The following is a 15,421-nucleotide window of genomic DNA, read 5'->3' on the forward strand; positions in this document are numbered from 1 at the left end:
CATAGTTAGGTAAATTACTGGACTATAAGATGAGAGTCCTTCTCTTTGGTGACAATAGACAATTTCCAAGTGGAGTGGTACTTTGAACTTCAGAGGTCCATTTTACCTGGAGGGGAGGGGAGGTGGGACTGAAAGTTTCAACCCTCTAATCACTTGGGTTGGTTTACGTGGCAACTAGTCCTCATCCTTAGGTTATCTAGAGACTTTCTAAATATCACCTCATAAAACCAGGTATGGTTGAAAGGGCTCATTAGAATAACAAAGACACCTAAATACCTCTTACCACTTAGGAAATTCCAAAGATTTTAGTAGCTCTGCCAAGAAGAGGGAGGAAGAACAAATACATATTTATTATTATAAATCACAGTATCACAGTGTGCAAGCCCTGTGTGTTTGCAGCCCTTAGAGTTTCATGCTCTCTTAATACTCACAGTCAGCCTTTAACAGTTCATTTATAATTTCTAGTTTAATCTCCTTGGTGGCTTATATAAACTTATATAGTCAGTGGCATCTGTCCCAGGTTAGGAAAAGCTCAGGTCCTGTTTCACCCACTAGGTGCCTGGCTTCAGATTTCACCTTAGTTGTTTGACCTATGGCCTTAATTCTCTGATGAACTTCGGAAAAGTCATTAATTTGGAGTTTTCCAGGTTCTTTTTTCTTTTTGTGTTTATTGGTGGGAGTGATACTCCTTCTAGTTCCTTACATCTTTGATCTTAAACTGGAAATCCTTTTGTTTTTTAAAAAATACTTTCATTAGTATGCTGCTATTGTCCATCCACTAAATCATTGTCTTTCTTTCCTTTATGTCTTAAACATTTTTATAATAACTGATTTAAAATTCTTGTATGCTCCCTTCGGTATTTATTGTCAGTTTTTAAAATTCTTATGAGTCACATTTTCCTGCTCCTTTGAATTACTAGTCATTTTTATTCTATAGTATGGGTATCCTGGATGGTTCTTTGTCTGTGGGGTCATTTTGAGGCTTTGTTAGGCAGGTATAGAGTAACTGTACTAAGTAGTATCCTTTCTGGAGACTCATTTGAATGCCTGGAGTGTTCAGTGAGTTTGCTCTACTCTGGCTGGTCAGGACTTCTGTGTTGTGTGCAGCACTGTGATCTCTGAGATATAGTTTAGCTCAAGCTTTCTAGTACTATATAGTTTGCCAGATTTCATAGAATCTCCTTCTGTGCATGCATAGTTTAGAAGTTACCAAAGCATTAGGGATTTTTGCAGGTTCTAGAGCTACTTCCCTGTCAAGTTACCTACTTTTCTGTAAATTGCCCTGCCAATCCCATCCACAAGACATCTCTAAACTCTTATTTCTACCTCCTTAGTTCATTAAGGCCATTGTGCTGCTTGGCCTCTACCTTCCTGCAGGGTATTTTGGAATATGCCTCTGGGCAGAAAACCTGGGCTGCTGTTTTCCTTTTTTTATGGATCTTAGTCCTGGGCTGCCTCTTGTTCTGTGTCTGAAAACAGGTATCGTTCTATATATGTTTTTCAGTGTTATAGTTGTATGTGGTGAAAGGGCTGATCAAGTACCAGTTATGCTGACAGATATCAGTTATTCTGACATGTCTAGAAATGTGAGTTCTGTTACTAATTCTTTTTCTATTCAGTAAATTCTGTGCTTGTTACCTTGTTAAACTCTTTACATCTTATTTAATCCTTGTTTAATCTTTATAAAGATCATTTTATTACAATAATTTATAGTAACTAATAATAATTATTATTATTTCATAGATGAAAAATCTCTAGACAGGTTCAGCAACTTCCTAGTGAAATAAATCCTAGTAATTAAGTAGCATAGGCATATATTAATTAAATAGTTTAAAAATACCATTGTGATTTTTTAACCTTTTATCTAAGATTGTTGGACTTCTTTAGTTTCTTAAAAATTTAATTATTTTTTCATTTATAATTTGATTTTGATATAGACAGTAGATCCCAATCAGTTACATCAGAGGTTGGCATTGTTTTGCTTACAGGGCACCTAGTAAATTAGACTTGTGAACCATATGGATTCTCACTACTACTCAGTTCTGCCATCATAGCTATGAAGAAGCTGCAGACAATACATGAACAAATTGGTGTGGCTGTGTTCCAGTAGAACTTTATAAGAAGACTTGACCAGTTAGTGAAGTCATAGTTTGCAGACTGCTAAGTTAAGTTGAAGGTTCCTGTGGTTTAGATCTTTAGTATTTAAATATGTTTTTTTTTTTCAATGTTAATGTTTGGAAAACTTTGCATTTTTGTAGTGATATAATAAAGATCATCTTCAAACTTGTTTTTTAATAAAAGCAAGAAACTACTTAAATGATAAATTGCCTCATCTCTGTAATATTTATATATTTTCCTCTCTGAAGTAGGATGTATATATTTTTTGACAGTTTAACTTTTAACAGTATGTAGATGGGTTATCAGTAGAAGGCTATTTTCTCAGATAATATTTTCTCAGTGACTAGCATGATACTTGTCACTGGAAAACCAGCAAACAGTTTTGAATGAGTTATTGTGAAGAAACAAAAAGACATATTTTTTTTTAATTTATTTGTGATGATAGTTGAAATACAATATTATATTAGTTTCAGGTGTACAGCATAGTGATTTAACATTTTATATACCTTATAAAGTGATCACTACAGTAAGTCTAGTAACCATCTGTCACCATATGTAATTATTTTGATATTATTGATATATTTCCTGTGCTCTACATTATATCCCTTTGATTTATTTTATAATTGGAAGTTTGTACTTCTTAATTCCTTTACCCTCTTCCACCCACCCCTGACCTCCTACCCTATGATAAACATCAGTTTATTCTCTATATCCAAAGTTTGTTTGTTTTCATTTTGTTTGTGTGTTTTGTTTTTTAGATTACACGTAGAATTGCAGTCATACAGTATTTGTCTTTCTCAGTCCAACTTATTTCACTTAACATAATACTCTTTATGTCTATCCACGTTGTTCCAAATGGCAAGATTTCATTCTTTTTATGGCTGAATAATATTTCAGTATATATGATAACACATTTTTTTAGGTATTCATCTATCAAAGGACACCTAAGTGACTTTCATATCTTGGCTACTGTAAATAATGCTTCAGTGAACATAGGGGTACATTTATCTTTTTGAATTACTGTTTTTGTTTTCTTCAGATAAATACTCAGAAGTGAAATTGCTGGGTCATATGGTACTTCTGTTTTTAATTATTTGAGGAATATTGTTTTTCATAATGGCTGCACAAGTTTACCACTAACAGTGCATGTGTGATCCTTTTTTCTCTACATCATTGCAAACACTTGTCTTTTTAATAAAAGACATTCTGAGAGGTGTGAGGTGATATATCATTGCAGTTTTGATTTCAATTTCCGTGATCATTAGTGATGTTGAGCAATTTTCATGTGTCTGTTGGACATCTGTATGTCTTCTTTAGAGAGATGTCTATTTACATCCTCTGCCTGTTTTTTTAATTGGATTATTTGAATTTTGACATTGATTTGTATTAGTTCTTTATATATTTTGGATATCAACACCATCTTATATATCATTTGCAGATATTTCTATTTAATAGGCTTTCTTTTTGCTTTAATGATGATTTCCTTTGCTATGTAAAAACTTTTGCTTGATGTAATCTCATTTGTTTGTTTTTGCTTTTGTTGCTTTTGCCTGAGAAGACATAGCTAAAAAAAATACTGCTAAGACTGATGTCAAAGAGTTCACTGCCTATATATTCTTGTATCAGTTTTATGGTTTCAGGTCTTACGTTTAAGTCTTTGATTCATTTTGAGTTTATTTTTGTATATGATGTAAGAAAGTTGTCTAGTTTCATGTTTTTTGCATGTATCCAGTTTTCCAAACACCACTGTCATTTTTTCATTGTATATTCTTGCGTCGTCATAGATTTATTTGCCATATAAGTGTAAGTTTATTTCTAGTCTCCATATTCTGTTTCCTTGATCTATGTGTTTGTTTTTGTTTCAGTGCCATACTGCTTTGATTACTATAGCTTTGTAGTATAGTTCAAAATTAGGGAGTGTGACACCTACAAGTTTGTTCTTCTTTCTCAAGATTGTTGTGGGTCTTTTGTGGTTCCATGTAAATTTTATGATTGTTTGTTTTTGTTCTGTGAAGAGTGCCTTTGGATTGCTTTGGATAGCATGGAAATTTAAATGATATTAATTCTTCCAGTCTATAACATGGTATAGTCTTCCCTTTATTTGGCTAGTCTTCAATTTCTTTCATTTGTGTCTTGAAGTTTTCAGAGTACAGGTCTTTTACCTTCTTGGTTAAATTTTTTTTTAAATATTTTTTCTTTTTTATTGTATTTTTTCCATTACCATTTATCCCCCCTTATACCTTCCTAGCCCCCATCACATATAAAATGCATTTCTAGTTATTTTATTCTTTTTGATGTAATTATAAATGGGATTTTTTAATTTTTCTTTCCGATTGTGATTTGCATATAGAAACGCGATGTATTTTGTTTCCTGAAACTTTACTAAATTTATTTATTAGTTCTAGTAGTATTTTTGGTAGACTCTTTAGGGATATATACATATATTTGTGTGTGTGTGTGTGTGTGTGTGTGTGTGTGTGTCATCTGCAAATAATAACAGTTTTGTTTATTCCTTTTCAACTTGGATACATTTTATTTCATTTTCTTCTCTGATTACTATGGCTAGGACTTCTAATACTGTATTCAGTAAGAGTGGTGAGAGTGAGCATTCTTGTCTTGTTCCTAATCTGAGAGAAAAAGCTTTCAGCTTTTCACCATTGAGTATGATGTTAGCTGAGGGTTTGTTATATAAGGCCTTTATTATGTTGAGGTACGTTTTTTTCTACACCTACTTTTGGAGAATTTTTTTTATCATAAATGGATGTTGAATTTTGTCAGGTGGTTTTTCTGTATTTATTGAGATGATTATATGATTTTATGTTTTATTTTGTTTATGTGGTATATCACATTGATTGATTTGCAAATATTGAACCATCCTTACATCCCTGGAATAAATTCCACTTCATCATGGTGTATGATTTTTTAAAATGTATTGCTGAACTTGGTTTGCTAATATTTAGTTGAGGATTTTTGCATCTATGTTCATCAGTGATATTAGCCTGTAATTTTTTTTTTTTTAATTTTTGTAGTGTCTTTGGTTTTGATATCAGGTAATGCTAGCCTCATAGAATGAGTTTGGAAGCTTCCCCTCTTCAATTTTTTGGAATAGTTTGAGAAGGATCGGTATTATTATTATTTTTTAATGCTTGGTAGAACTCACCTGTGAAACTGTGGGGAAATTGAGAGGCTAGCTGCACCAGGGCTGCCATGGTAGGCTGGTTGAAAGATGAACTGAACAGGCTGTGGAGAGATCCAGGGGTAAGCTCTACCAGGGTCTGGAGCTGTAGTTAGAGAGGGCACCAGCAGCAAGGAGTCCTGGGAACAAGCCACGGAGCTGGCGTGGGTCTGAAGCCTGGGTACACTGGGATGGTCTTGGCCATCTGACTAGAGCACCCAGATCACCTGCCCGTGAGATCAAGGTGGAGGGGGAGCACAGCAAATGGTGCTCTCTGCTGCCTTTAGTGCCAGAGAGAGATTCCACAGATCCCCTTCCATTTCACAGATGCTCTAGACTTAGTAAATAGATTTCCTTCCCTTATAGTTTAGGTGCCCTTTAAACCACTATTCCTTTGCTGTGACCAGGGCAAGTGAGTTCAGTGACCTCTTCCTACTGCAGGGAGGTACATTGAGGAATGGGTTCCCATGATACCACCATGTCTTTGTCTCTTCTACCTGTTTCTATGTGGTCTCTCTCTCATTTGTTGTACAGAAGCTGTTCAGTCAGCCCTTGGTTGTTCCACAGAAAAAATTATGCTGTCTATAGGTATAAATTTGATGTATTCATGTGTGGAGATGAGTTCAGGGTCTTCCTGTGCCACCATCTTGAACCAGAAGCCATCTAAAAGATACATTTTTTATATTTTATTATTAAAAATGTCAATGAGGGAAAAGTTGCATAATAAGGATAATTTAGCTCTTTGTATAGATTTTAATTAAGCATTAAATTTACAAATTAATTACAAATTCTCCAAATTGTTATATCATCTTTGTTTTAAACTTTTTGCTTTTTTTTTTTTTTTTTTTTTACTATGTGAAAGTAGAATTATACTATTTCATAATTCCTGATGTATTTAGGAAGTTATGCATGTTAGCAAATGGAACCATGTCATGAGGGATTTATAGAGAGAAGCAATTGCTTAGAAGGGCAACTTAGAGTGTGTCCACCAGAGAGAACTTAAAAAGAAAAGGCCCAGGCTTGTATGGATCAGTTGGTTGGAGTGTGGTTTCATACACTGGAGGGTTGTGGGCTTAGTTCCTAATCTGGAAGCCCGTGAGAGGCAAACAGTCAAAGTTTCTCACATTGATGTTTCTCTCCCTACCCCCAACCCCACTCTCTTTCTAAAAGCAATGAATAAACATCCTTGGTTGAGGATAAAAAGAAGAGAGGAGAAAAGAAGAGGAAAGAAAAGAAAAGAAATTATTTGATAGAAGGAAATAAGAAAGGGACCAAAGTGAGATCAGAGTTTATTGGGAAAAAATGACTATTGTATAGAGCAAAAAACAAAACAACAAATAAGCAAATGGTATAAAAAGTGCACTTGAAATATAAATTCTACTAGAATAAGGTCTTTCATAGCTAAGTTTACACACACACACACACACACAACTGAAATTGATTGATTTAAAAAGTGAAGATGAAACAGTTAAGTTCTAGAATGTCTGACAGGTGAAAACAGAGATGAAGATGAGCTCAGTTCCGTAGATGACTTTGGGGAAAAGATAAATATTTTAATGTCCCAAGAAAAGAACTAGAAAAAAATATGAATTAGGATATAAGGCTAGAAGTTTCACTGTTTCTTTCTTTACTCCAGTTTACTTAATTAAAAGTGAAATTTTAATCTGCTTTATTCATAATCCATCAGAATTTCAATTTGTAAAACCTGTGAAGCAGTTGTTTTCAGTGCTGCGTTTACACCATTTGATAATTAGCAACTTTATTCCAAGTTATGTTTGGATTACTGTATTATTTTTTGACCTCCTAACTTCTTTTATTTTGAGGGTTAAAGCTGAAACATACTTGTTTTGGGGACTGAAAATTTTAGGGATGCTGGAACTACATTTTTCTGGACTAGATGTACTTGTTTCTTTTGATTATAATAGGATGAAAATTTCAGTAGGCTAGGAAACAAACCTACTCCTTGAAAAGAATTTCTCACACCATGTATTTCTTGCCTATCCAATGGAATTCAAACAACACTTGTACTTTTCTTGCTTCCACTTGAAGGTGGTACTCCTCAATTGTCTGGAAATTCTTTGTACTCAGAGCTAGCCTTATTACCTCAATAATTCTAGTTGGGCCAATTGAAGTGTTTTGCCTGTAGTCTGTGTCCAGGCATCTAGATACTAGCAAATGACTGCTCCAGCAAAAGGGAGATGTGTTCTGACCTTTCATATTACTTACTTTATGGCAGAAATTTTGGGGTTTAGTAACAACTATTTTTGCCTTGTTTGGAAAACTAGGGGATGGGTTTATCTTTAATTTATTTATTGGGACAAACATATCAAGCATGAATAAGGGCAATAGAAATATTTAAACAGGAAATTTGGAAAAGTTATTCCTCTTTTTTAAGTATATTTTATTGATTATGTTATTATAGTTATCTCAGTTTTTCCCCCTTTGTCCCCCTCTGCCTGGTACCTCACTTCCCTCCAGCAATCCCCCACCTAAATTCATGTCCATGGGTCATGAGTATAAGTTCCCTGGCTTCTCCATTTCCTATATTAGTCTTAACATCCTACTGTCTATTTTGTTCCTACCAATTATGCTTCTTAGTCCCTGCACCATTTACCCCTTTCTCCCCCTTCTCCCTCCCAGCTGATAACCCTCCAAATTATCCCCATACCTATGATTCTGTTCCTGTACTGGTTTGCTTTGTTTGTTTGTTTGTTTGTTTTAGATGCAATTATTGATAGTTGTGAATTTGTTGCCTTTTTTTTTTTTTTAATAAAAAACTCCCTCTTTAATCAAGGCTTTAAACATGAAACAGATTTCTTGAATAAAATGGAAAGTTTCCAATACATTGAAACGTAAATCACCATACATACAACACCTGGCAGGGGAAAAAAACAAAAAACAAACAGCATGTTCACACAATCCCTGTAACAGCCATGGTCTTATTCTCAGATGCTTTCTCCATCTGCCAAGTGTGTTCTGCTGCATACAGAGCTCACCATGGTTTCTGGGGTCATACTCAGCAGAGGTTGCAGCCCAAAGAGCACTCCTCTGGCTGGGTCATGGTGCTCTTGGTTTGGCTCAAGAAGCAAAGCAGTCACCAGCACATCAAACAGTGTATTTTAAACATCCTTTAAATATGAAAGTGAGAAACAAGAAGGCAACATAATGTTATCAGAAAGATGTTAGCAAGTGAAGACAGCTGTGTAAAATGTGAGGCTAAAAGGTGGTTCCCCAGCTTCATTTCTTTGGCTTCTTGGGCAGTGGCCGCCGGAACAGCAAGATGTGAGGCTCTGGTTCATGGATCATATAATGGACCCATCCCTGACTCTGCTGAACACCAAGATTCCTCCATTCAGATTCAGACATCAGATGAGTTTTAGGGACCAGCTTGGCTATGTCCTTGGGCAACATGACATGCCGGTACTCGAACTCCTCATCGTCATATTTGTCCGAAGAGTAAATTTGTTTATGCGACATGATCGCTCCTCTTGAGAACCGACAGCGCCGGGCCTCCAACCTCCAAACAACTCGAATTTGTTGCCTTTTTGATGTTCATGGTTTTGGTCTTCTTTTTCTTAAATAAGTCCCTTTAACATTTCCTGTAATAATGGCTTAGGGTGATGAACTCCTTTAGCTTTACCTTGTCCGGGAAGCATTTTATCTGCCCTTCCATTCTAAATGATAGCTTTGCTGGATAGAGTAATCTTGGTTGTAGGTCCTTAATTTTCATCATTTTGAATACTTCTTGCAAGTCCCTTCTTGCCTGCAAAGTTTCTGGTGAGAAATCAGCTGACAGTCTCATAGGAACTCCTTTGTAGGTAACTCTCTGCTTTTCTCTTGCTGCTTTTAAGATTCTGTATTTATTTTTAACTTTTAGCATTTTAATTATGATGTGTCTTGCTTGTGGCAGTGGTGCCACACACACCCTAGGCTCAGTTGGAAGTTGCTCTGTCCAGCAGAGGCTTCATGACCACGGCGGAACAAACTTTTACGCAGGACACTTTGTTATGTTTGGGGAAAGGAAGGTGACCGCCTCTCTAGTGGAGACCAGCAGCCAAACCTTCATCCCTCATGTCTTTTATTGAGGAGGATACATACGAGAGATACAAGGTTAAAATTCATAAATCGTCTATTGTATTCAGGCATTTGACAGTAACAGATAACATACACTAATTCGAGAGTCACACTGACTGATTAGAGTCAAGGTCTGTGAAACATTCGGACCAGGTGCAGGGTTCTGTATACTCCCTGCTGAAGATAGCTTACACTACATTGCTGATAAGGAAAGCAGAGCAAGTTCTAAAGCACAATGAGCTTAATAAGCGCTCTTTGATCTAATTCCCATTGGCAACCCTCTGAGTGGTTGACAGTTATGTTCCATACACAGGCTTATGTTGAGACTTAGAGACAAGTGCAGCCAGGACACTGGCAGCTTGTCATGCTCAGGCTGGGTCTACAATTCCTTAAACCATGAGGAGTGGTTGCCCACACTTGCTGTGGTCCTCTTTGGTTCTAGCTTATTTGAGACTCTCCGTGCTTCTGGATTTGTATGTCTCTTTCCTTCTCCAAATTAGGGAAGTTTTGTTTCATTATTTTTTCAAATAAGTTTTCAATTTCTCGCTCTTCCTCTTCTTCTGGCATCCCTATGGTTCAGACGTTGGCATGTTTGGAGATATCCCCAAGGTTCCTTAGCCTCTCCATGCTTTTTTGAATTCTTGTTTCTTCTTTTTGTTCTGGTGGAATGTTTATTTCTTCCTTATGTTCCAAATTTTTTGTTTGAATTCTGGCTTCATTCCCTTCTCTCTTAGTTTCCTGTGGGTTGTTCTTTATTTCCCTGACTATAACCTTCATTTTTCCTTTTTTTCCCCCTCATACTCAAGGATTTCTTTGAACATCCTGACAACCAGTGTTTTGAACTCTGCATCTGATAGGTTGGCTATCTCCATTTCACTTAGTTCTTTTTCTAGGGTTTTGTTCTGTTATTTCATTTGGGCCATATTTCTTTGCCTCCTCAGATTAGCAGCCTCCCTGTGTTTGTTTCTGTGTATTAGGTAGAACTGCTTTTACTCCCTGACTTAGTAGCATGGCCTGTGTAGCAAATACACCTGTAAATTGTGTGGGGTGGAGCCTTAGGTAATTTCCAGGATGGGGCAACCTGCTTGACCTCTTGTGGCTATGTGGTGAGGTCTCTGAGAGGGGACAGTGCCACTGCCTGGCTTCTGGCAGTTCACCCAGCTCTCAACCCATTTCCAGTCACTTCACCCCCTTCCTGAGTGTGACTGGCGCCCTTTCAGCTTCTGCCCTATGGTGAATCCTGGAGTGTCTGGGTTTGCGTGCATGTAGGACTATGTTGGCCCTTTAAATGATGAAAATCCAGCAATCTCTTCCGCTGCCCCAACCCCCACTGGTTTATACAACCAGAGGTAATGGGAGTCTATCTTCCCAGTGCTGAAACCCTGAACTTTGTGATCTGGCCTGGGGCTGAGGCTGCTAACTCCCAAGGTATTTCTCCTTCTGTCCATTCCTCAGCCGCTGCCACCTTTCCTCACCATGCCACCTCTCTGCCCTTCCGCCCATCTCCACGCCTCTGCCCCTCCTGCCCATCTGGATGAAGGTGTCTTCTTTAAATCCTTGGTTGTTGGACTTCCATTCAGCTCAATCTTCTGACAGTTTTGGGTGTTATTAGTTTTGGGATCTGATTTAATTTTTCTGTGGTTGCACAAGGAAGCAACACGTGTCTACCCATGCCTCCATCTTGACTAGAAGACATGGAGAATTAATTTTTTTTCTCTCAGGGAAAAATTATAAGCCATGTTGCAGGAATGGGTACAGTAACTTTTTATATCATGCCTAGGAATAAAGGTTAGGATTTTTTAATCCCATTTTGGTTACATGGCAGTACAAGGAGTCTTAAACCCCTTTGGGGGTTGATTATTTTTATAATAGTGTCATATATTTATCTGATTGTTGTGGTAGGGTAGGATAAGCATTAGAATTGGTACTAGGAACTTAAATATAACTTTAGAATTCAATGCCTTCAGACAAATGATTTATCTTCATCCAGACTCAGTTTCCTTATGAAGAAAATTAAGATGGTAAACCTACCATAAAGGTAATTTTGGAAATTAATTTAGTAGCTTATATGGTAAATATGCTAAATTACATGAGTACTATACAATGTAAATTGATATTCTTTAAAAAAATTATAGTTAAAATTATTGATGCTCTTAAATCAATATAAAGTTTATTTTAATAAAAATTTATAGGTCATAGGAAATGAATAGTTTATCACTGACCATGAATAAAATAAAAGTATTAGTTCTTAATTTATATAAAACTGTAGCACTAGCCCTGGACGGGTAGTTCTGTTGGGGAGAGCATCATCCCTATATGACAAGGTTACAGGTTCCTTCTCTGGTCAGAGCACATACAATGAATGCATAAACAAGAACAACAACCAATCGATGTCTCTCTCTCTCTCTCTCTCTCTCTCTCTCTCTCTCTCTCTCTCTCTCTCTCTCTTCCCCCTTTCTTCTCTCTCCCTTAAAATCAATTAATACAATTTAAAAAATACTATAACTGTAGGGCTAAAATATTTTAAAAACAGAGAATAATTTTGTCTACATTCTCAAGATGTGAATAAGAGGACTTAATAATTTATTTTCTTTCCTTCATTTGATAAAAGAAAAATGATTGGGATAAGAGAGTGTTTCATATTTTTACAGTTAAAATTATATTGTTCTGATTAAGATAAGACTTTGACTTAAACTCTGTAGTCTGAGGTGAATTGTTAAATAATATTATGACCAATGTGATAACAATTTCACAGTTAAGAATGTGTCTTATGTTTCAAGGTATAAAGTAAAGTTTGCATTACTGTTGCAGATGTGCCATGTTCTTACCTATAATTTATTAGTGTTTATTTAGAGAGAATTAGGCTTAGTTCCTCTGAAGTATATGACCATTGGAAATAAGAATCAAAGGGGAAGGCAATGATTTTGTACTAGTTTCTGATTGGTTATATTAGTTGCCAAAAGTTAGCTCTCTTGGTTGAGATACAAATTTATTTAAATCAAATGCCACAAAGTGAATCTTTCCAACGTAAGAAAAACAGCATGTACTTCAATTGATATACCATTTCTAGTGCTGAGAGGCAAAGCTTGAAACAGTATAGTCATAAAATGTTAGGACTCATAAAGGCTTTAGAGATTATTCACTCCAACTCCTTCTCTTTTCACGTTTTGATCTTTGCATAGATGAGTAACCATTTTGAGTCTTGGTTTAGTTTTATATGATTTGATAAAAGACTTGTTGAACCTTTGTGATTGTTAGGATTAAACTAGTTAATGTAAACTGATGATATTGTAAAATGTTAATGTTTATTAATATCCTATTCAAAGTTATTAAAAATCAAGAGAAGCAGTAGCAAAAGATATGACATAAAAAAACAAAACACAAGTAACATTTGAACTGAAAATATTCTGCCTTTATTTGTGAATTAATAGATATAAAGTTATGTTTTTTCATTTTTAATTTTTTGTCATTTTACCACACTGCTACATAAATAATATGAGATTTAAAATAATTAAGGGAATACAGTATTCCCTCACTTATCGCGGGTAATACGTTCTAGACACACACACACACACCCGCAATAGGCGAAAATCTGCAAAGTAGGAACCTTACATTTATTTTAGTATTTATATATATTTTACGGCTTTATAAACCCTTCCCACACACTTATAAACCATCCCCAGTCCCTTATTAACCTTTCCCACTCCCTTATTAACCTTTTCCACACTTTTATAAATACTACTTATGTTCTTAAACATATTCTACACTCTTAAACCTACGTAACTTTAACAACATACGTATGCAGTACTGCAAAATCCTGCGATATAGCGAAAAATCCGTGATAAATAATTAAATACAATATTTTTAAAAATCCCACGATACAGTGAGGCCGCGATAAGTGAACCACGATATAGAGAGGGACTACTGTACAGAAAATATGAAAATAAATGATAGTATCAGATTCAAAAAATTCTTTCAAGACTTTCAGGAAAAATAGAAACAATAAAAGAGAAAAACAAAAGCAGAAAGAATATTCTTCTTTTGACTTTTTATCTACTTACTTTAAAATCTTTAATTTTCTTTATATCATCAGTGTTTCAGTTCCAAAGATTCATCTTGTCTTAAAAGTCCCCCTCCATCCCCCTTCCTTAAACTTTTACGTGTTGGGAATTCAATTAATTCATCACCTAGCCTTAAAGAACCTTTAACTTAAAGCTTTCTTGACATTTGAGTATCTTATGGTCTACTTTAAAAAATCTCTGAAGCAAGAGATTTCATCAGTTCACTGTAATCTGTTCAAGTATTTAATAGCTCTCATTGAAGAGATATTTCCACTTAATCAAATAGGTAGGCATATGAAAGACAAAAATTCTTATCTCGGGTATTTTCTTTATGCTGTAGCTGATGTTAGAAGACAGCTAGGCAGTTTTATGAAAGAATAAATATGCTAAAAACTTGTATGGACTGTCTGTAGCACAGAGTAGGCAGCTGGTAAATTATTGTCTACTTTTTTGCAGTCTAGGTTGTGTGCATTCCCAAACTATCCTTACTGTTAACTTAGTGGAAGACATTTAGCCCCACCAGACTGAGCTCCTTGAGTGAAGGTGTTTTTCCTTCTTCATCTGTAAGATCTTTAATTAGGCCTAGCACTAGCAGGTAATCAGTTAATTTTTGTTTGTTGATTTGTTTTCTAAACTAGAGATACTCCAAATTTTAGAGGCTTAATACTGTTTATAAACCTAAATATTTTGTAGAATAAAGCTGATGGTATCACACTTGGGGGCAAGGTTTCTCTTGGTGACACTGGGCTGTTGACAGTTATTGAGGAGCCTGGGACTTGAGGCCTAACCTCTTTGGAACTTTGTAGCACAGATCAAGTTTAATGCTGATTTTGGAAATTGAACTGAATAAGTAAGAATAACCAAAAGGTGTGGTAGGCTAGATTGTCTTTAAAACAGTGTTGTTGGCACTAAGTGTTCAGATGGAACTGGTGCCAATCAGGTAGAGCAGATTAGGAAATTCAATACTGTATAGGTAATCATCATGAAGGGATGTAATTACTATCTTGGAGCCAAATTTTGCCATTTGGCAGAGTTCTGGGATGTGGCTATAGATCCCCAGACAAAGAACTGGTAAAAAAAAAAAAAAACAGGGAAGCAGGTACTAAAGCAGAATCCTGGAAATTGAGCCTACTGGTTAAAGGAAAACTTAACTGATAGTTCATAGCAGCATTAGAGCCCTTACGTGGTATCTGATCTTTACATTTGCTTTAGCAGCCTCAGGGACTTGGGATGGTGATATAGCCTTTGGCAGTACTTGCTCTGGAAGGGTGACTAATGCTGAGCCCTAACGGATAAATAGGTAAGGGTACTTAATATTTCATCTGGAGTCTTATAGGGGCGTGACCATTCTGTTCAGATATGGAGCAAGAATGTGTGTGAGAGAGAAAGAAAGAGGTGGGATGTAGAGTGGATAAAACTACTAGGTTTGCCTTGATTCCTGTTAAAAATCCCTACGGATTTGTTCAGCCCTTGGCCTGTGAAATCATATAATATAGTACCCTATAGGGTTCTCAGAAAATACCTGTTGCATGACTGACTAAATAAAGGTAGTGACTCAGATATTTTAGGGCCTCTAATACAACCTAGTTTAAGTTATGTGGATTATTTCCTTTACATGATTGTGGAAATAAAAAACTCATCACTTCCGAATTTAAATATAAAGTCTCCAGGTTAAATTATCAGTCTGTATAATAGGTTTTATTGGTTTCACTTTTGTTGCTTTTCTTCACTGATGTATATCTGATTCAGTAAATAAGTTAATGTTTCTGCGTCATTTCTGAAACAGCTGTGGAAGATGTTGCTCTGAACCGTCAATGAGAAAGACCATGAGAAAAAGGCTGACCTTTTTTTCTTTGGCTGACCTTAGGTGCTTTGGATTTGTGATACCAACCCCTGGCTGGTTTGACTCAGTGGATTGAGCGTCGGCCTGCGAGCTAAGTGTCGCTGGTTCGATCTTCCAGTCAGGGCACATCAGAGAAGAAAAACTCTGACT

At 36.0% G+C, this 15,421-nt stretch overlaps 1 protein-coding gene and 1 pseudogene across 8 annotated transcripts in view; one reads left to right on the forward strand and one right to left on the reverse strand.

The window, feature by feature from the left end:
- Positions 1 to 15,421, forward strand: part of GPHN (gephyrin) — a 414,033-nt gene that overhangs the window by 38,751 nt on the left and 359,861 nt on the right. The window lies entirely within an intron of this gene.
- Positions 8,467 to 8,809, reverse strand: LOC150016935 (cyclin-dependent kinases regulatory subunit 1 pseudogene; annotated as a pseudogene).

This window comes from Furipterus horrens, unplaced genomic scaffold, assembly GCF_987537825.1.
Source record: "Furipterus horrens unplaced genomic scaffold, mFurHor1.1.pri manual_scaffold_3, whole genome shotgun sequence".
NCBI classification, from domain to species: Eukaryota; Metazoa; Chordata; class Mammalia; order Chiroptera; family Furipteridae; genus Furipterus; species Furipterus horrens.